We start from the raw sequence: 21,685 nt of genomic DNA, 5'->3' as shown, positions 1-21,685 counted from the left end.
GGCTTTGTGATGTCACCTGAATTGTCTCTCTGTGTCTCTGTGATGTCACCTGAATGTCCCTCTGTGGTTCTGTGATGTCACCTGAATTGTCTCTCTGTAGCTCTGTGATGTCAGCAGAAGGGTCTCCCTGTTGTCTTGTGATGTCATCTGGAGGTATCTCTGTGGCTCTGTGATGTAACCTGAGGGGTCTATCTGTGCCTTTTTTATGTCACCTGAAGGATCTCTCTGTGGCTCTGTGATGTCACATGAAGTGTCTCTCTGTGGCTTTGTGTTATCAACTGAATGGTCTCTCTGTGGCTCTGTGATGTCACATGAAGTGTCTTCCTTTTATTCTGTGATGTCACTATAGTGTCCTTCCTGTGGAGCTGTGACATCACCAAAAGGGTCTACCATGTGCCTCTGTGATATCACTAAAATTGTCATTCCTGTGGCTCTGTAATGTCTCCTGAAGATTCACTCCTGTGGCTCTGTGATGTTACCAGAAGGGTCGCCCTGTGACTCTGTGATGTCACCTGAAGGTTCTCTCTGTGGCTCTGTGATGTCACCTGAAGGGTCTCTCCTTGGTTCTGTGATGTCACCTGAAGAGACTCTCGGTTGTTCTGTGATGTCACATGAAGGATCTCTCTGTGGCTCTGTGATGTCACCTGAAGTGTCTCTCTTTAGCTCTGTGATGTCACCTGAATGGTCCCTCTGTGGCTCTGTGATGTCAACTGAAGTGTCTGTTTGTGGTTTTGTTATGTCACCTAAATGTCATCTGTGGCTCTGTGATGTCACCTGAACAGTCTCTCTGTGATGTCAACTGAAGCATCTCTCTGTGCCTCTCTGATGTCAACTCTAGGGTCATTCCAGTGGCTCTAGGATGTCACCTGAAAAGTCTTTCCTGTTGCCCTGTGATATCACCCATAGTGTCTTTCCTATGGCTCTGTGACAGCATCCGAATTGTCTATTATGCCCCTCTGTGATATCACCAAAATTGTCATTCCACTGGCTCTGTGATGTCTCCTGAAGACTGACTCCTGTGGCTCTGTGATGTCACCTGAAGAGTCTCTTAATGGCTTTGTGATGTCACCTAAATTTTCTCTCTGTGTTTCTGTGATGTCACCTGAATGTCCCTCTGTGGTTCTGTGATGTCACCAGAATTGTTTCTCTGTAGCTCTTTTGATGTCACCAGAAGGGTCTCTGTGTGGCTCGGTGATGTCATCTGAAGGTCTCTCTGTGGCTCTGTGATGTCACCTGAAGGGTCTCTCTGTTGCTCTGTGATGTCATATGAAGGGTCTCTCTGTGGCTCTGTGAGGTCACCTGAAGGGTCTCTCTGTGTTTCTGTGATGTCACCTGAATTTCATCTGTGGCTCTGTGATGTCACCTGAATGGTCTCTCTGTGGCTCTGTGATGTCACCTGAAGGGTCTCTCTATGGATCTGTGATGTCACCTGTAGGGTCTGTCTGTGGCTCTGTGATGTCACCTGAAGGGCCTCTCTGTGGCTCTGTGAAGTCACATGAAGAGTATATCTGTGGCTCTGTGATGTCTACTGATGGTTCTCTCTGTGGATCTTTGATGTCATCTTAAGGTTCTCTCTTTGGTTCTGTGATGTCACCGAAGGTTCTCTATGTGGCTCTGTGCTGTCAACAATAGTGTCTTTCCTGTGGCTCTGTGATGTCACCTGAAGTGTCTCTTTGTGGCTCTGTGATTTCACCTTAAGTGTCTCTCTGTGGCTCTGTGATGTCAACAGAATGGTCATTCCAGTGGCTTTGTGATGTCAACTGAAGTATCTCTCTTTGGCCTGTGATGTCACATGAAGGGTTTCTGCCTGGTTCTGTGAAGTCACATAAATGGTCTCTCTCTGGCTCTGTGATGTCAACTGAAGTGTCTGTGTATCGCTCTGTTAGGTCACCTGAATGTCTTCTGTGGCTATGTGATGTCACAAAAACGGTCTATCTGTGGCTCTTTCACGTCAACTGAAGTATCTCTCTGTGGCTCTGTGATGTCCCCTGAAGGGTCTATCTGTGGCTCTGTTATGTCACCTGAGGGGTCTCTCCCTCGATCTGTGATGTCACCTGAAGTGTCTATTTTTGGCTCTGTGATGTCACCTGAAGGGTCTCTCCCTGGTTCTGTGATGTCAAATGAATGGTCTCTCTCTGGCTCTGTGATGTCAAATGAAGTGTCTATCTGTCACTCTGTTATATCACCTGAATGTCTTCTGTGGCTCTGTGATGTCACATGAAGGGTCTCGCTGTGCCTATGTGATGTCATCTTAAGGATCTCTCTTTGCCTCTGCCATGTCACCTGAAGGGTCTCTCTGTCGCTCTGTGATGTCACCTGAAGGGTCTATCTGTGGCTCTGTGATGTCAACTGAAGTGTCTGTTTGTGGTTTGGTAATGTCACCTAAATGTCATCTGTGGCTCTGTGATGTCACCTGAACAGTCTCTCTGTGATGTCAACTGAAGCATCTCTCTGTGCCTCTCTGATGTCAACTCTAGGGTCATTCCAGTGGCTCTAGGATGTCACCTGAAAAGTCTTTCCTGTTGCCCTGTGATGTCACCAATAGTGTCTTTCCTATGGCTCTGTGACAGCATCAGAATTGTCTATCATGCCCCTCTGTGATATCACCAAAATTGTCATTCCTGTGGCTCTGTGATGTCTCCTGAAGACTAACTCCTGTGGCTCTGTGATGTCACCTGAAGAGTCTCTCTATGGCTCTGTGATGTCACCTGAATTTCATCTGTGGCTCTGTGATGTCACCTGAAGGGTCTCTCTGTGGCTCTGTGATGTCACCTGAAGGATCTCTCCCTGGTTATGTGATGTCACCTGAAGGGTCTCTCTGTGGCTCTGTGATGTCACCTGAAGGGTCTCTCTATGGATCTGTGATGTCACCTGTAGGGTCTGTCTGTGGCTCTGTGATGTCACATGAATGGTCTCTCTGTGGCTCTGTGATTTCATTTTAAGTGTCTCTATGTGGCTCTGTGATATCAACTGAAGGGAATCTCTGTGGCTCAGTGATGTCACACAAAGGGTCTCTCTGTGGCTCTGTGATGTCACCTGAAGGGTCTCTCTGTGGCTCTGTGATGTCACCTGAAGAGACTCTCGGTTGCTCTGTGATGTCACCTGAAGGGTCTCTCTGTGGCTCTGTGATGTCAACTCTAGGGTCATTCCAGTGGCTCTGAGACGTCACCTAAAAAGTCTTTCCTGATGCTCTGTGATGTCACCAATAGTGTCTTTCCTGTGGCTCTGTGACACCACCAGAAAGGTCTATCATGCCCCTCTGTGATATCACCAAAATTGTCATTCCTGTGCCTCTGTGATGTCTCCTGAAGACTAACTCCTGTGGCTCTGTGATGTCCCCCGAAGAGTCTCTTAATGGCTTTGTGATGTCACCTGAATTTTCTCTCTGTGTTTCTGTGATGTCACATGAATGTTCTTCTGTGGTTCTGTGATGTCACCTGAATTGTTTCTCTGTAGCTCTTTGATGTCACCAGAAGGGTCTTTCTGTGGCTCGTTGATGTCTTCTGAAGGTCTCTCTGTGGCTCTGTGATATAACCTGAAGGGTCTCTCTGTGGCTCTGTGATGTCATATGAAGGGTCTCTCTGTGGCTTTGTGATGTCACCTGAATGGTCACTCTGTGGCTCTGTGATGTCACCTGAACGGTCTCTCCCTGGTTCTGTGATGTCACCTGAAGTGTCTCTCTGTGGCTCTGTGATGATATGCAAAGGGTCTCTCTGTGGCTCTATTATGTCACCTGAATGGTATCTCTATTGCTCTGTGATGTCACCTGTAGTGACTCTCTGTGGATCTCTGATGTCACCTGAAGGATTGCTCTGTGACTCTGTGATGTCAATTACAGGGTCTTTCCAATGGCTCTGGGATGTCGCCTGAAGTGTCTTTCCTGTTGCTCTGTGATGTCACCAATAGTGTCTTTCCTGTGGCTCTATGACCTCACCACAAGGGTCTATCATGTGCCTCTCTGATATCACAAAAATGTCAATTTGTGGCTCTGGGATGTGTCTTTGAAAATTGTCTCCGATGGCTGTGTTGTCTCAAGAAGGGTCTCTTCTTGGTTCTGTGAAGTCACCTGAAGAGGTTTTTATTGGCCATGTGACATTAGCTGAAAGGTATCTCTGTGGTTCCATGATGTCACCTGAATGGTCTCTCTGTGGCTCTATTGATGTCTATTGAAGTGTCTGTTTGTGGCTCTGTGATGACACCTGAATGTCTTCTGTTGCTCTGTGACACTGTGATTTCAATTACAGGTTCTTTCCAATGGCTCTGGGATGTCACCTGAAGTGTCTTTCCTGTTGCTCTGTGATATCACCAATAGTGTCTTTCCTGTTGCACTGTGACCTCACCAGAAGGGTCTATCATGCGCCTCTGTGATATCACCAAAAGAGTCAATTTGTGGCTCTGTGATGTGTCCTGAAGATTCTCTTCGTCGGCTCTGTGATCTCACCAGAAGGGTCTCTTCTTGGTTCTGAGATGTCACCTGAAGAGGCTTTTAGTGGCCATGGGAGGTGCCCTTAAGGGTCAGTCTGTGGATCAGTGATGTCACACGAAGGGTCTCTCTGTGGCTCAGTGATGTCACCTGAAGGGTCTCTCTGTGGCTCTGTGATGTCACAAATTGTCTCTCTGTGGCTCTGTGATATCACCTGAAGCTTCTCTCCCTGGTTCTGTGATGTCACCTGATGGTCTCTCTGTGGCTCTGTGATTTCACCTTACTTGTCTCTCTGTGGCTCTGTGATGTCAACTGAAGTTTTTCTCTGTGGTTCTGTGATGTCAACTGAAGTATCTCTCTTTGGCTCTGTGATGTCACCTGAAGAGTCTCTCTTTGGCTCTGTGGTGTCAACTGAAGTGTCTGTCTGTCGCTCTGTTATGTCACCTGAATGTGTTTTGTGGCTCCTGATGTCACCTGAAGGGTCTCTCTGTGGCTCTGTGATGTCACCTGAAGGGTCTTCTGTGGATCTGTGATGTCACATAAATGGTCTCTCTGTGGATATCTGATGTCAACTGAAGGATCTCTCTTAGTCTCTGTGATGTCACCTGAACAGTCTCTCTGTTTCTGTGATGTCACATGAATGGTCTCTCTCTGGCTCTGTGATGTCAACTGAAGAGTCTGTTTGTGGCTCTGTGATGTCACCTGAATGTCTTCTGTGGCTCTGTGGTATCACCTGAAGCGTCTCTCTGTGGCTTTGTGATGTCAACTCTTGGGTTATTCAATTGGCTCTGAGATGTCACCTGAAAAGTCTTTCCTGTTGCTCTGTGATGTTACCAATAGTGTCTTTCCTGTGGCTCTGTGATGTCTCCTGAAGATTCACTCCTGTGACTCTGTGATGTCACCTGAAGAATCTCTTAATGGCTTTGTGATGTCACCTGAATTGTCTCTCTGTAGCTCTGTGATGTCACAAGAATGGTCTCTCTGTGGCTCTGTGATGTCATCTGAAGGGTCTATCTGTGGCTCTGTGATGTAACCTGAAGGGATTCTCTGTGCCTATGTGATGGCACATGAAGGTTCTCTCTGTGGATCTGTGATGTCATCTGAAGGATCTCTCTTTGGCTCTGTGATGTCACTGAACGGTCTCTATGTGGCTCTGTGATGTCACCAATAGTGTCTTTCCTGTGGCTCTGTGATGTCACCTGAAGTTGAAAGACCCCCGAAGAGGTACTTTTGTAGAGGGAGACCCGCACCCAGGAATCAGCGAGACCACAAGCTTGGATGCAAAACCGCAAGAGGCTTTATTGGAGATACGGGTACCCGGGCGACTTAGCTTCTGTGAGGCCTCCGCGTCCAGATGGCTGACCTTGGGGGCGGAGACCTTGGGACGGAGTGTTTCTCTTCGGGCGGGGGCTCAGGGGCAGGGCTCCAGGCCGGCTCACTTGGTGTTTGTTCTCGTGCCGGCCCACCTGGTGCTCGTTCTCGTGCCGGCCCACCCGGTGCTCGTTCTCGGGCTGGCCCACCTGGTGCTCGTTCTCGTGCCGGGTGTGAGGCGGGTGGCGGGGGAAGGCCGCCGGGGGTGGGGATCGGGGAATCCGCCGACAGGAGGAAGAGGAGACAAACTTGAGAAAGAAAGGGCTAAGGGGAAGGGGTCTTTCAAAGTGTCTCTCTGTGGCTCTGTGATGTCACCTGGAGGGTCTCTCCCTGGTTCTGTGATGTCACCTGAAGAGTCTCTCGGTTGTTCTGTGATGTCACCTGAAGGGTCTCTCTGTGGCTCTGTTATGTCACCTGATGTGTCTCTCTGTGGCTCTGTGATGTCACCTGAAGGGTCTCTCTGTTGCTCTGTGTTGTCACCTGTAGGGAATCTCTGTGACTCTGTGATATCACCTGAAGGACTCTCTGTGTCTCTATGATGTCACCTGAAGTTTCTCTGTGGTTTTGTGATGTCACCTGAAGGGTCTCTCCCTGGTTCTGTGATGTCACCTGAAGAGTCTCTCAGGTGCTCTGTGATGTCACCTGAAGGTTCTCTCTGTGGTGCTGATATGTCACATGAAGGGTCTATCTGTGGCTCTGTGATGTCAACTGAAGGTTGTCTCTGTGGATCTGTGATGTCATCTGAAGTATCTCTCTTTGGCTATGTGATGTCACCGAAGTGTCTCTATGTCGCTCTGTGATGTCACCAATAGTGTCTTTCCTATGGATCTGTGATTTCACCTGAAGTGTCTCTCTGTGGCTCTTTTATGTCAACTGAAGGTTCTCTCTGTGGATCTGTGATGTCATCTGAAGGATCTCTCTTTGGCTCTGTGATGTCACTGAAGGGTATCTATGTGGCTCTTTGATGTCACCAATAGTGTCTTTCCTGTGGCTCTGTGATGTCGCCTGAAGTGTCTCTCTGTGGCTCTGTGATGTCACCTGGAGGGTCTCTCCCTGGTTCGGTGATGTCACCTGAAGTGTCTCGTGGTTGTTCTGTGATGTCACCTGAAGGGTCTCTCTGTGGCTCTGTTATGTCACCTGATGTGTCTCTCAGTGGCTCTGTGATGTCACCTGAAGGGTCTCTCTAAGTCTCTGTGATGTCACATGAAGTGTCTCTCTGTGGTCTGAGAGATCAACTGAAGGGTCTCTCTGTTTCCCTGTGATATCACCTGAAGTGTCTCAATGTGGCTCTGTGATGTCACATGCAGGGTGTCTCTGTGACTCTGTGATGTCACCTGAAGAGACCATTAGTGGCCATGTGACATCACCTGAAGTGTTACTCTGTGGCTCTGTGATGTCACACAAAGAGTCTCTCTGTGGCTCCTTGATGTCATCTGAAGGGTCTCTCTGGCTCTGTTATGTCACCTGAAGGTTCTCTCTGTGGTTCTGTGATGTCACCTGAATGGTCTCTCTCTGGCTCTGTGATGTCACTGAAGGGGGTCTCCCTGGTTCTGTGATGTCACCTGAAGAGTCTCTCAGTTGATCTGTGATGTCACCTGAAGGGTGTCTCTGTGGTTCTGTCATGTCACCTGAAGTGTCTCTCTTTGGCTCTATGATGTCAACATACGGTTCTTTCTGAGGATCTGTGATGTCAACCGAAGGGACTCTATGTGGCTCTGTGATGTCACATGCAGTGTGTCACTGTGGCTCTGTGATGTCACCTGAATTGTCTCTCTGTGGCTCTGTATTTTCACTTTAAGTGTCTCTCTGTGGCTCTTTGATGTCACCTGTAAGGTCTCTCTGTGGCTCTGTGATGTCAACTGAAGTGTCTCACTTTGGCTCGGTGATGTCACCTGAAAGGTCTCTCTGTTTTTCTGTGATGTCACCTGAAGTGACTCTCTGTGGCTCTGTGATATCACCTGAAGGACTCTTTCTGTCTCTATGATGTCACCTGAAGGGTCTCTCTGTGGATTCGGCTATGTCACCTGAAGGGTCTCTCCCTGGTTTGTCATGTCACCAGAAGAGTCTCTCATTTGCTCTGGGATGTCACATGAAGTGTCTCTTGGTGGTGCTGTGATGTCACATGAAGGGTCTATCTGTGGCTCTGTGATGTCAACTGAAGGTTGTCTCTGTGGATCTGTGATGCCATCTGATGGATGTCTCTTTGGATCTGTGATGTCACCTGTAGATTCTCTCTGTGGCTCTGTATGTCACCTGAAGGATCTCTCTGTGGCTCTGTGATTTCACCTTAAGTGTCTCTCTGTGGCTCTGAGATGTCACCTGAAGTGTCTCTCAGTGGCTCTGTGATATCAACTGAAGGTTCTCTCTGTGGATCTGTGATGTCAACAGAAGGATCTCTCTTGGCTCTTTGATGTCACCTGAAGTGTGTCTCTGTGGCTCTGTGATTTCACCTGATGTGTCTCTCTGTGGCGCTGTGATATCAACTGAAGGTTCTCTCTGTGGATCTGTGATGTCATCTGAAGGATGGCTCTTTGGCTCTGTGATGTCACCGAAGTGTCTCTATGTGGCTCTGTGATGTCACAAATAGAGTTTTTCCTGTGGCTCTGTGATGTCACCTGAAGAGGCTCTCTGTGGCTATGTGATTTCACCTTAAGTGTCTCTCTGTGGCTCTGAGATGTCACCTGAAGAGTCTCTCAGTGGCTCTGTGATGTCAACTGAAGGTTCTCTCTGTGGATCTGTGATATCAACAGAAGGATCTCTCTTGGCTCTGTGATGTCACCTGAACGGTCTCTCTGTGATTCTGTGATGTCACATGAATGTTCTCTCTCTGGCTCTGTGATGTCATCTGAAGTGTCTGTCACTCTGTTATGTCACCTGAATGTCTTCTGTCGCTCTTTGATGTCACCTGAAGTGTCTCTCCCTGGTTCTGTGATGTCACTTGATGGTCTCTCTGTGGCTCTGTGATTTCACCTTAAGTGTCTCTCTGTGGTTCTGTGATATCACCTGAAGGGACTCTCTGTGGCTCTGTGATGTCAACTGAAGTTTTTCTCTGTGGATCTTGATGTCAACTGAAGAATCGCTCTTTGGCTCGGTGATGTCAACTTAAGGGTCTCTCTGTGGTTCTCTGATGTCACCTGAATGGTCTCTCTCTGGCTCTGTGATGTCACCTGAAAGGTCTCTCTATGGCTCTATGATTTCAACTGAAGGGTCTTTCCAGAGTCTCTGTGATGTCAACAATGCTGTCTTTCCTGTTGCTCTGTGATGTCACAAATAGAGTCTTTCCTGTGGCTCTGTGACCTCTCCAGAAGGGTCTATCATGCGCCTCTGTGATATCTACAAATGTGTCAATTCGTGGCTCTGTGATATATCCTACAGATTCTCTCCGGTGGCTCTGTGATGTCACCAGAAGTGTCTCTTCTTTATTCTGTGATGTCACCTGAAGAGTCTTTTAGTGTCCTTGTGATGTCACCTGAAGTGTCTCTCTGTGGCTTTGTGATGTCTCATTAAGGGTCTTTCTGTGGCTCTGTGAAGTCAACGGAAGTCTTTTGGTGGTTCTGTGATGTCACCTGAATGTCTTCTGTGGCTATGTGATGTCACCTGAAGGGTCTCTCTGTGGCTCTGTGATGTCACCTGATGTGTCTCTCTGGCTCTTTTATATCAACTGAAGGTTCTCTCTGTGGATCTGTGATGTCATCTGAAGGATGTCTCTTTGGCTCTGTGATGTCACTGAAGGGTCTCTATGTGGCCCTGTGATGTCACCAATAGTGTCTTTCCTGTGGCTCTGTGATGTCACCTGAAGAGTCTCTCTGTGGCTCTGTGATTTCAAATTAATTGTCTCTCTGTGGCTCTGTGATGTCACCTGAAGTGTCTCTCAGTGGCTCTGTGATGTCAACTGAAGCTTCTCTCTGTGGATATGTGATGTCAACAGAAGGATCTCTCTTGGTTCTTTGATGTCACCTGAAGGGTCTCTCTGTGGCTCTGTGATGTCCCCTGAAGAGTCTCTCTGTGGCTCTGTGATTTCACGTTAAGTGTCTCTCTGTGGCTGTTTGATGACACCTGAAGTGTCTCTCTGTGGCTCTGTGATTTCACCTGATGTGTCTCTCTGTGGCTCTCTGATATCAACTGAAGGTTCTCTCTGTGGCTCTGTGATATCACCTGAAGCGTCTCTCCCTGGTTCTGTGATGTCACTTGATGGTCTCTCTGTGGCTCTGTGATTTCATCTTAAGTGTCTCTCTGTGGTTCTGTGATATCACCTGAAGGGACTCTCTGTGGCTCTGTGATGTCAACTGAAGTTTTTCTCTGTGGATCTTGATGTCAACTGAAGAATCGCTCTTTGGCTCAGTGATGTCAACTTAAGGGTCTCTCTGTGGTTCTCTGATGTCACCTGAATGGTCTCTCTCTGGCTCTGTGATGTCACCTGAAGGGTCTCTCTATGGCTCTGTGATTTCAACTGAAGGGTCTTTCCAGAGGCTCTGTGATGTCACCAATGGTGTCTTTCCTGTTGCTCTGTGATGTCACAAATAGAGTCTTTCCTGTGGCTCTGTGACCTCTCCAGAAGGGTCTATCATGCGCCTCTGTGATATCTACAAATGTGTCAATTTGTGGCTCTGTGATATATCCTACAGATTCTCTCCGGTGGCTCTGTTATGTCAACAGAAGTGTCTCTGCTTTGTTCTGTGATGTCACCTGAAGAGTCTTTTAGTGGCCTTGTGATGTCACCTGAATTGTCTCTCTGTGGCTCTGTGATGTCACCTGAAGTTGTCTGTGGTTCTGTGATGTCAACTGAAGGGTCTCTCGGTTGCTCTGTGATGTCACCTGAAGGGTCTCTCTGTGATTCTGTGATGTCATCGGAAGGGTCTCTGTGTGGCTCTGTGATGTCAACTGAAGGGTCTCTCTGTGGCTTTGTGATGTCACCTGAATGGTCTCTATGTGGATCTGTGATGTCAACTGAAGGATCTCTCAGTGACACTCTGATATCACCTGAAGGATCTCTCTGTGGTTCTGTGAAGTCACCTGAATTGTCGTTCTGGGGCTCTGTGATGTCACCTGAAGGGTCTCTCTGTGGCTCTGTGATGTCACCTGAAGGGTCTATTTGTGGCTCTATGATGTCAACTGAAGAGTCTGTTGGTGGTTCTCTGAGGACACCTGAATGACCTCTGTGGCTCTGTGATGTCTCCTGAAGGGTTTCTCTGTGACTCTCTGATGTCAACTGAAGCATCTCTCTGTGCCTCTGTGATGTCAACTCTAGGGTCATTCCAGTGGCTCTAGGATGTCACCTGAAAATCTTTCCAGTTGTTCTGTGATGTCACCAAAAGTGTCTTCCTGTGGCTCTGTGACACCACCAGAAGGGTCTATCATGCTCCTCTGTGATATCGCCAAAATTGTCATTCCTGTGACTCTGTGATGTCTCCTGAAGATTCACTCCTGTGGCTCTGTGATGTCACCTGAAGTGTCTCTCTGTGGGTCTGTGACGTCCCCTGAATGGTCTCTCTGGGGCTCTGTGATGTCACCTGAAGGGTCTCTCTGTGGCTCTGTGATGTCACCTGAAGGTTCTCTCCCTGGGTCTGTGAAGTCACCTGAATGTCTCTCGGTTGCACTGTGATGTCACCTAAAGGGTCTCTCTGTGGCTCTGTGATGTCACCTGAATGGACTCAATGTGGCTATCTGATGTCACCTAATGGGTCTCTCTGTGGCTCTGTGATGTCACATGAATTGTCTCTTTGTGGCTCTGTGATTTCAACTGAAGTTTCTTTACTGTGGCTCTGAGATGTCACCTGAAGTGTCTTTCCAGTGGCTCTGTGACGTCACCAGAAGGATCTATCACATGCCTCTTGATATCTACAAATATGTCAATTTGTGGTTCTGTGATATGTCCTACAGATTCTCTCTGGTGGCTCTGTGATGTCACCAGAAGGGTCTCTTCTTTGTTCTGTGATGTCACCTGAAGAGTCTTATAGTGGCCATGTGATGTCACCTGAAGTGTCTCTCTGTGGCTCTGTTATGTCAACCTAAGTATCTCTCTGTGGCTCTGTGATGTCACCTGAAGTTGTCTGTGGTTCTGTGATGTCAACTGATGGCCTCTCTCTGGCTCTGTGATTTTACCTTAGGTGTCTCTCTGTGGTTCTGTCATATCACCTGAAGGGACTCACTGTGGCTCTGTGATGTCAACTGAAGTTTTTCTCTGTGGCTCTGTGATGTCAACTGAAGAATCTCTCTTTGGCTCTGTGATGTCACCTTAAGGGTCTCTCTGTGGTTCTCTGATGTCACCTTAGTGGTCTTTCTCTGGCTCTGTGATGTCAACTGATGTGTCTGTCTGTGGCTCAGTGATGTCAGCTGAAGTGTCTTTCTTGTAGCTCAGTGATGTCACCAATAGTGTCTTTCCTGTGGCTCTGTGACCTCTCCAGAAGGGTCTATCATGTGCCTCTGTGATATCACCAAAAGTGTTAATTGTTGGCTCTGTGATGTGTCCATGAAAATGCTCTCCAATGACTCTATGATATCACAAGAAAGGTCTCTTCTTGGTTCTGTGAAGTCACCTGAAGAGGTTTTAATTGGCCATGTGACATCAGCTGAATGGTCTCTCTGTGGCTCTATTGATGTCTACCGAAGTGTCTGTTTGTGGCTCTGTGATGTCACCTGAATGTCTTCTGTTGCTCTGTGATGTCACCTGAAGGGTCTCCACCTGGTTCTGTGAAGTGGTCTGAGATGTCACCTGAAAAGTCTTTCATGTTGATCTGTGATGTCACCAATCGTGTCTTTCCTGTGGCTGTGTGATGTCTCCTGAAGATTCACTCCTGTGGCTCTGTGATGTCACCTAAAGGGTCTCTCCTTGGCTCTGTGATGTCACGTGAAGAATCTCTTAATGGCTTTGTGATGTCACCTGAATGTCCTTCTGTGGTTCTGTAATGTAACCTGAATTGTCTCTCTGTAGCTCTGTGATTTCACCAGAATGGTCTCTCTATGGCTCTGTGATGTCATCTGAAGGGATTCTCTGTGCCTATGTGATGTCACCTGAAGGATCTCTCTGTGGCTCTGTGATGTCACATGAAGGGTCTCTCTGTGGATCTGTGATGTCACCTGAAGAGTCTCTCTGTGTCTCTGTGATGTCACCAGAATGTCCCTCTATGGTTCTGTAATGTGTCTCTCTGTAGTTCTGTGATGTCACCAGAATGGTCTCTCTGTGGCTCTGTGATGTCTCCTGAACGGTCTCTCTGTGGTTCTGTGATCTCACATGAATGTTCTCTATCTGGCTCTGTGATGTCAACTGAAGTGTCTGTATTGCGCTCTGTTATGTCACCTGAATGTCTTCTGTGGCTCTGTGATGTCACCTGAAGGGTCTCTCTGTGGCTCTGTGATGTCACCTGAAGGGTCTCCTGTGGATCTGTGATGTCAACTTCAGGATCTCTCTTTGGCTCTGACATGTCACCTGAAGGGTCTCTCTGTGGCTCTGTGATGTCACCAGAAGGGTCTATCTGTGGCTCTGTGATGTCAACTGAAGTGTCTGATTGTGGTTCTGTGATGTCACCTGAATGTCTTCTGTGGCTCTGTGAAGTCGCCTGAAGGGTCTCTCTGTGGCTCTGTGATGTCAACTGAAGGGTCTCTCTGTGGATCTGTGATGTCAACTGAAGCATCTCTCTGTGCCTCTGTGATGTCAACTCTACGGTCATTCCAGTGGTCTGAGATGTCACCTGAAAAGTCTTTCCTGTTGCTCTTTGATGTTACCAATACTGTCTTTCCTGTGGCTCTGTGATGTCACCTGAAATGTCTCTCTGTGGCTCTGTGATGTCACCTGAAGTGACTCTCTGTGGCTCTGTGATATCACCTGAAGGACTCTTTCTGTCTCTATGATGTCACCTGAAGGGTCTCTCTGTGGATTCGGCTATGTCACCTGAAGGGTCTCTCCCTGGTTTGTCATGTCACCAGAAGAGTCTCTCATTTGCTCTGGGATGTCACATGAAGTGTCTCTTGGTGGTGCTGTGATGTCACATGAAGGGTCTATCTGTGGCTCTGTGATGTCAACTGAAGGTTGTCTCTGTGGATCTGTGATGCCATCTGATGGATGTCTCTTTGGATCTGTGATGTCACCTGTAGATTCTCTCTGTGGCTCTGTATGTCACCTGAAGGATCTCTCTGTGGCTCTGTGATTTCACCTTAAGTGTCTCTCTGTGGCTCTGAGATGTCACCTGAAGTGTCTCTCAGTGGCTCTGTGATATCAACTGAAGGTTCTCTCTGTGGATCTGTGATGTCAACAGAAGGATCTCTCTTGGCTCTTTGATGTCACCTGAAGTGTGTCTCTGTGGCTCTGTGATTTCACCTGATGTGTCTCTCTGTGGCGCTGTGATATCAACTGAAGGTTCTCTCTGTGGATCTGTGATGTCATCTGAAGGATGGCTCTTTGGCTCTGTGATGTCACCGAAGTGTCTCTATGTGGCTCTGTGATGTCACAAATAGAGTTTTTCCTGTGGCTCTGTGATGTCACCTGAAGAGGCTCTCTGTGGCTATGTGATTTCACCTTAAGTGTCTCTCTGTGGCTCTGAGATGTCACCTGAAGAGTCTCTCAGTGGCTCTGTGATGTCAACTGAAGGTTCTCTCTGTGGATCTGTGATATCAACAGAAGGATCTCTCTTGGCTCTGTGATGTCACCTGAACGGTCTCTCTGTGATTCTGTGATGTCACATGAATGTTCTCTCTCTGGCTCTGTGATGTCATCTGAAGTGTCTGTCACTCTGTTATGTCACCTGAATGTCTTCTGTCGCTCTTTGATGTCACCTGAAGTGTCTCTCCCTGGTTCTGTGATGTCACTTGATGGTCTCTCTGTGGCTCTGTGATTTCACCTTAAGTGTCTCTCTGTGGTTCTGTGATATCACCTGAAGGGACTCTCTGTGGCTCTGTGATGTCAACTGAAGTTTTTCTCTGTGGATCTTGATGTCAACTGAAGAATCGCTCTTTGGCTCGGTGATGTCAACTTAAGGGTCTCTCTGTGGTTCTCTGATGTCACCTGAATGGTCTCTCTCTGGCTCTGTGATGTCACCTGAAAGGTCTCTCTATGGCTCTATGATTTCAACTGAAGGGTCTTTCCAGAGTCTCTGTGATGTCAACAATGCTGTCTTTCCTGTTGCTCTGTGATGTCACAAATAGAGTCTTTCCTGTGGCTCTGTGACCTCTCCAGAAGGGTCTATCATGCGCCTCTGTGATATCTACAAATGTGTCAATTCGTGGCTCTGTGATATATCCTACAGATTCTCTCCGGTGGCTCTGTGATGTCACCAGAAGTGTCTCTTCTTTATTCTGTGATGTCACCTGAAGAGTCTTTTAGTGTCCTTGTGATGTCACCTGAAGTGTCTCTCTGTGGCTTTGTGATGTCTCATTAAGGGTCTTTCTGTGGCTCTGTGAAGTCAACGGAAGTCTTTTGGTGGTTCTGTGATGTCACCTGAATGTCTTCTGTGGCTATGTGATGTCACCTGAAGGGTCTCTCTGTGGCTCTGTGATGTCACCTGATGTGTCTCTCTGGCTCTTTTATATCAACTGAAGGTTCTCTCTGTGGATCTGTGATGTCATCTGAAGGATGTCTCTTTGGCTCTGTGATGTCACTGAAGGGTCTCTATGTGGCCCTGTGATGTCACCAATAGTGTCTTTCCTGTGGCTCTGTGATGTCACCTGAAGAGTCTCTCTGTGGCTCTGTGATTTCAAATTAATTGTCTCTCTGTGGCTCTGTGATGTCACCTGAAGTGTCTCTCAGTGGCTCTGTGATGTCAACTGAAGCTTCTCTCTGTGGATATGTGATGTCAACAGAAGGATCTCTCTTGGTTCTTTGATGTCACCTGAAGGGTCTCTCTGTGGCTCTGTGATGTCCCCTGAAGAGTCTCTCTGTGGCTCTGTGATTTCACGTTAAGTGTCTCTCTGTGGCTGTTTGATGACACCTGAAGTGTCTCTCTGTGGCTCTGTGATTTCACCTGATGTGTCTCTCTGTGGCTCTCTGATATCAACTGAAGGTTCTCTCTGTGGATCTGTGATGTCATCTGAAGGATGTCTCTTTGGCTCTGTGATGTCACCGAAGTATCTCTATGTGACTCTGTGATGTCACTAATAGTTGTTTCCTGTGGCTCTGTGATGTCACATGAAGAAGCTCTCTGTGGCTATGTGATTTCACCTTAAGTGTCTCTCTGTGGCTCTGTGATGTCAGCTGAAGTGTCTCTCACTGGCTCTGTGATGTCAACTGAATGTTCTCTCTGTGGATCTGTGATGTCAACAGTAGGATCTCTCTTTGCTCTGTGATGTCACCTGAACGGTCTCTCTGTGATTCTGGGATGTCACCTGAAGGATCTCTCTGTGATTCTGTGATGTCACATGAATGTTGTCTCTCTGGCTCTGTGATGTCATCTGAAGTGTCTGTCGCTCTGTTATGTCACCTGAATGTCTTCTCTGCCTCTGTGATGTCATCTTAAGTGTCTCTCTGTGGCTTTGTGATGTCACATTAAGGGTCTTTCTGTGGCTCTGTGATATCACCTAAAGGACTCTCTCTGTCTCTATGATTTCACCTGAAGGGTCTCTCTGTGGATTCTGCTATGTCACCTGAAGGGTCTCTCCCTGGTTTGTGATGTCAGCAGAAGAGTCTCTCATTTGCTCTGTGATGTCACCTGAAGTGTCTCTCCGTGGTGCTGTGATGTCACATGAAGGGTCTATCTGTGGCTCTGTGATGTCAACTGAAGGTTGTCTCTGTGGATCTGTGATGCCATCTGATGGATGTCTCTTTGGCTCTGTGATGTCACCGAAGGGTCTCTATGTGGCTCTGTGATGTCACCAATAGTGTCTTTCCTGTGGCTCTGTGATGTCACCTGAAGAGGCTCTCTGTGGCTCTGTGATTTCACCTTAAGTATATCTCTGTAGCTCTGCGATGTCACCTGAAGGGTCTCTCTGTAGCTCTGTGATGTCAACTGAAGGCTCTCTCTGTGGTTCTGTGATGTCAAGTGAATGATCTCTCTTTGGCTCTGTGATATCAACTGAAGTGTCTGTCTGTCGCTCTTTTATGTCACCTGAATGTCTTCTGTGGCTATGTGATATCACCTCAAGGGTCTACTGTTTCACTGTGATGTCACCTGAAGGGTATCTCTGTGGCTCTGTGATGTCACCTGAATGGTCTCTCTGTTGATCTGTGATGTCAAATGCATGGTCTCTCACTGGCTCTGTGATGTCACCTGAAGTGTCTATATGTGGCTCTGTGATGTCACCTGAATGTTCTCTCCTTGGCTCTGTGATGTCAACTGAAGCATCTCTCTGTGCATCTGTGAGGTCAAATATATGTTTATTCCAGTGGCTCTGAGATGTCACCTGAAAAGTCTTTTCTGTTGCTCTGTGATGTCACCAATAGTGTCTTTCCAGTGGCTATGTGATATCTCTTGAATATTCACTCCTGTGGCTCTGTGATGTCACCTGAAGGGTCTCTCTGTGGTTCTGTGATGTCACTTGAAGAATCTCTTAATTGCTTTGTGATGTCACCTGAATTCTCTCTCTGTGTCTCAGTGATGTCAACTGAATGTACCTCTGTGGTTCTGTGATGTCACCTGAATTGTTTCTCTGAGCTCTGTGATGTCACCAGAAGGGTCTCTCTGTGGTCTTGTGATGTCATCTGAAGGTCTCTCTGTTGCTCTGTGATGTCACCAATAGTGTCTTTCCTGTGGCTCTGTGATGTCACCTGAAGTATCTTTCTGTGGCTCACTGATGTCACCTGAAGGATCTCTCTGTGGCTCTGTGATGTCACATGAAATGTGTTTACATGGGCTCTGTGATGTCACATGAATTGTCTTCCTGTTGCTCTGTGATGTCACCAATAGTGTCCTTCATGTGGCTCTGTGACATCACACGATGGATCTATCACGGGCCTCTGTTAAATCACCAAAATTGTCATTCCTGTGGCTAAGTATTGTCCCCTGAAGATTCACTCCTGTGGCTCTGTGATGTCACCGAAGGCTCTCTATGTGGCTCTGTGATGTCACCAATAGTGTCTTTCTTGTGGCTCTGTGATGTCACCTGAAGAGTCTCTCTGTGGCTCTGTGATTTCACCTTAAGTGTCTCTCTGTGGTTCTTTGATGTCCCCTGAATTGTCTCTCTGTTGCTCTATGATTTCACCTGATGTGTCTCTCTGTGGCTCTGTGATATCAACTGAGGATTCCCTCAGTGGATCTGTGATGTCATCTGAAGGATGTCTCTTTGGCTCTGTGATGTCACCGAAGGTATCTATGTGGCTCTGTGATGTCACCAATAGTGTGTTTCCTGTGGCTCTGTGATTTCACCAGAAGAGTCTCTCGGTTGCTCTATGATGTCACCTGAAGGGTCTCTCTGTGGCTCTGTGATATCACCTGAAGGGTCTCTCTTTGGCTCTGTGATGTCAACTAAAGTTTCTCACTGTGGATCTGTGATGTCATCTAAAGGATCTCTCTTTGGTTCTGTGATGTCACCTGAATTGTCTCTCTGTGTCTCTGTGATGTCACATGAATGTCCCTCTGTGTTTCTTTGATGTCACAACAAGGGTCTCTCTGTGTCTCTGTGAGGTCACCTGAAGGGTCTGTCTGTGGCTGTGTGATGTCACCTGAATGGCCTCTCTGTGGATCTGTGATGTCAACTGAAGGATCTCTCTGTGGCTAGTGATGTCACCTGAAGTGTCTCTCTGTGGTTCTGTTATGTCAACTGAAGGATCTCTCTGTGGCTCTGTGATGTCACCTGAAGGGACTCTGGTGGCTCTGTGTTGTCACGTAAAGAGTCTCTCATTTGCTCTCTGATGTCACATGAAGTGTCTGTCTATGGCTCTGTGATGTCACATGAAGTGTCTATCTGTGGCTCTGTGGTGTCAACTGAAAGTTCTCTGTGTGGATCTTTGATGTCATCTGAAGGTTCTAGAATTGGCTCTGTGATGTCACCGTAGGTTCTCTATGTGTCTCTGTCATGTCACCAATACTGTCTTTCCTGTGGCTCTGTGATGTCACTTGAAGTGTCTCTCTGGGGCTCTGTGATGTCACATGAAGGGTCTCTCTGTGGCTCTGTGATGTCACCAAAGTGTCTCTATGTGGCTCTGTGATGTCACCAATAGTGTCCTTCCTGTGGCTCTGTGATGTCACCTGAAGAGTCTCTCTGTGGCTCTGTCATTTCACCTTATGTGTCTCTCTGTGGTTCTTTGATGTCACCTGAATTGTCTCTCTGTTGCTCTGTGATTTCACCTGATGTGTCTCTCTGTGGCTCTGTGATATCAACTGAAGGTTCTCTCTGTGGATCTGTGATGTCATCTCAAGGATGTCTCTTTGGCTCTGTGATGTCACTGTAGGGTCTCTATGTGGCTCTGTGATGTCACCAATTGTGTGTTTCCTGTGGCTCTGTGATGTCAAATGAAGAGGCTCTCTGTGGCTCTGTGATTGCACCTTAAGTGTCTCTCTGTGGCTCTGTGATGTCACCTGAAGAGTCTCTCTGTAGCTCTGTGATGTCAACTGAAGATTCTCTCTGTGGATCTGTGATGTCAACAGAAGGGTCTCTCTGTGTCTGTGTGATATCACCTAAGGATCTCTCTGTGGCTCTGTGATGTCATCTGAAGGTTCTCTCTGTGGCTCTGCTTTGTCACTCGAAGGGTCTCTCTGTGGCTCTGTGATGTCATCTGAATGGTCTCTCTGTGGCTTTGTGATGTCACCTGAAGTGCCTCTCTGTGGCTCTGTGATGTCACATCAAGGGTCTCTCTGTGAATCTGTGATGACAACTGAAGGATCTCTCTCTGGCTCTGTGATGTCAACTGAAGTGTCTGTCTGTTGCTCTGTTATATCTCCTGAATGTCTTCTGTGGCTCTGTGATGTCACCTCAAGGGTCTCTCTGTTACTCTGTGATGTCACCTGTAGCGACTCTCTCTGGATCTGTGATTTTACCTGAATGACTCTCTGTGGCTCTGTGATGCCACCTGAAGGGTCTCTCTGTGATTCAGGGATGTCACATGAAGGGTCGCTCTGTGGCTCTGTGATGTCACCTGAAGGGTCTCTCCCTGGTTCTGTGAAGTCACCTGAAGTGTCTCTCTGTAGCTCTGTGATGTCACCTGATGTGTCTCTCTGTGGCTCAGTGATATCAGCTGAAGGTTCTCTCTGTGGATCTGTGATGTCAACAGAAGGATCTCTCTGTGGCTAGTGATGTCACATAAAGGGTCTCTCTGAGGCTCTGTGATGTCACCTGAAGGTTCTCTCTGTGGATCTGTGATGTTATCTGAAGTGTCTCTATGTAGCTCTGTGATGTCACCAATAGTGTCTTTCCTGTGGCTCTGTGATGTCACCTGAAGAGTCTCTCAGTGGCTCTGTGATTTCACCTTAAGTTTCTCTCTGTGGCTTTTGATGTCCCCTGAACTGTCTCTCTGTTGCTCTGTGATTTCACCTGATGTGTCTCTCTGTGGCTCTATGATATCAACTGAAGGTTCTCTCTGTGGATCTGTGATGTCATCTCAAGGATGTCTCTTTGGCTGTGATGTCACCAAAGGTTCTCTACGTGGCTCTGTGATGTCACCAATAGTGTCTTTCCTGTGGCTCTGTGATGTCACCTGAAGAGTCTCTCAGTGACTCTGTGATTTCACCTTAATTTTCTCTCTGTGGCTTTTGATGTCCCCTGAACTGTCTCTCTGTTGCTCTGTGATTTCACCTGATGTGTCTCTCTGTGGCTCTATATCAACTGAAGTTTCTCTCTGTGGATCTGTGATGTCATCTCAAGGATGTCTCTTTGGCTCTGTGATGTCACCAAAGGTTCTCTATGTGGCTCTGTGATGTCACCAATAGTGTGTTTCCTGTGGCTCTGTGATGTCACCTGAAGAGGCTCTCTTTGGCTATGTGATTTCACATTAAGTGTCTCTCTGTGGCTCTTTGATGTCACCTGAAGGGTCTCTATGGCTCTGTGATGTCACCTGAAGTGTCTCTCTGTGGCTCTGTGATATCAACTGAAGGATCTCTCTGTGGCTCTGTGATGTCAGCTGAAGGGTCTCTGTGGCTCTGTGATGTCAACTGAAGGGTCTCACCCTGGTTCTGTGATGTCTCCTGAAGAATCTCTCGGTTGCTCTCTGATGTCACAATAAGGGTCTCTCTGTGGCTCTGTGATGTCACATGAAGGGTCTATCTGTGGCCCTGTGATGTCAACTGAAGGTTCTCTCTGTGGATCTTTGATGTCATCTGAAGATACTCTCTTTGGCTTTGTGATGTCACCGAAGGTTCTCTATGTGGCTCTATGAATTCATATTAAATGTCTCTCTGTGGCTCTGTGATGAAAACAGAATGGTCATTCCAGTGGCTCTTTGATGTCAACTGAAGGATCTTTCGTTGGACTGTAATGTCACCTGAACAGTCTCTTGTGGTTCTGTGATGTCAGTGATAGGTCTCTCACTGGCTCTGTGATGTCAACTGAAGTGTCTGTCTGTCGCTCTGTTATGTCACCTGAATGTTTTCTGTGCATATGTGATGTCACCTGAAAGGTCTCTCTGTGGCTCTGTTTTGTCACGCAAAGGGTCTCTCTGTGGCTCTGTGATGTCACCTGAAGGGTCTCTCCCTGGTTCTGTGATGTCACATGAATGGTCACTCTCAGGCTCTGTGATGTCAACTGAAGTGTCTCTATGTGGCTCTGTGATGTCACCTGAATGTCTACTTTGGCTCTGTGATGTCACCTGAAGGGTCTCCCTTTGCTCTGTGATGTCAACTGAAGCATCTCTCTGTGCTTCTGTGATGTCAACTCTAGGGTCATTCCAGTGGCTCTGAGATGTCACCTGAAAAGTCTTTCCTGTAGCTCTGTGATGTTACCAATAGTGTCTCTCTGTGGCTCTGTGATGTCACCTGAATTGTCTCTCTGTGTCTCTGTGATGTTACCTGAATGTCCCTCTGTGGTTCTGTGATG

The sequence above is a fragment of the Cricetulus griseus genome, chromosome 5 (genome assembly GCF_003668045.3).
Source record: "Cricetulus griseus strain 17A/GY chromosome 5, alternate assembly CriGri-PICRH-1.0, whole genome shotgun sequence".
NCBI lineage: Eukaryota > Metazoa > Chordata > Mammalia > Rodentia > Cricetidae > Cricetulus > Cricetulus griseus.
The sequence above is the reverse complement of the archived record's forward strand: the minus strand, read 5'-3'. Positions refer to the sequence as shown.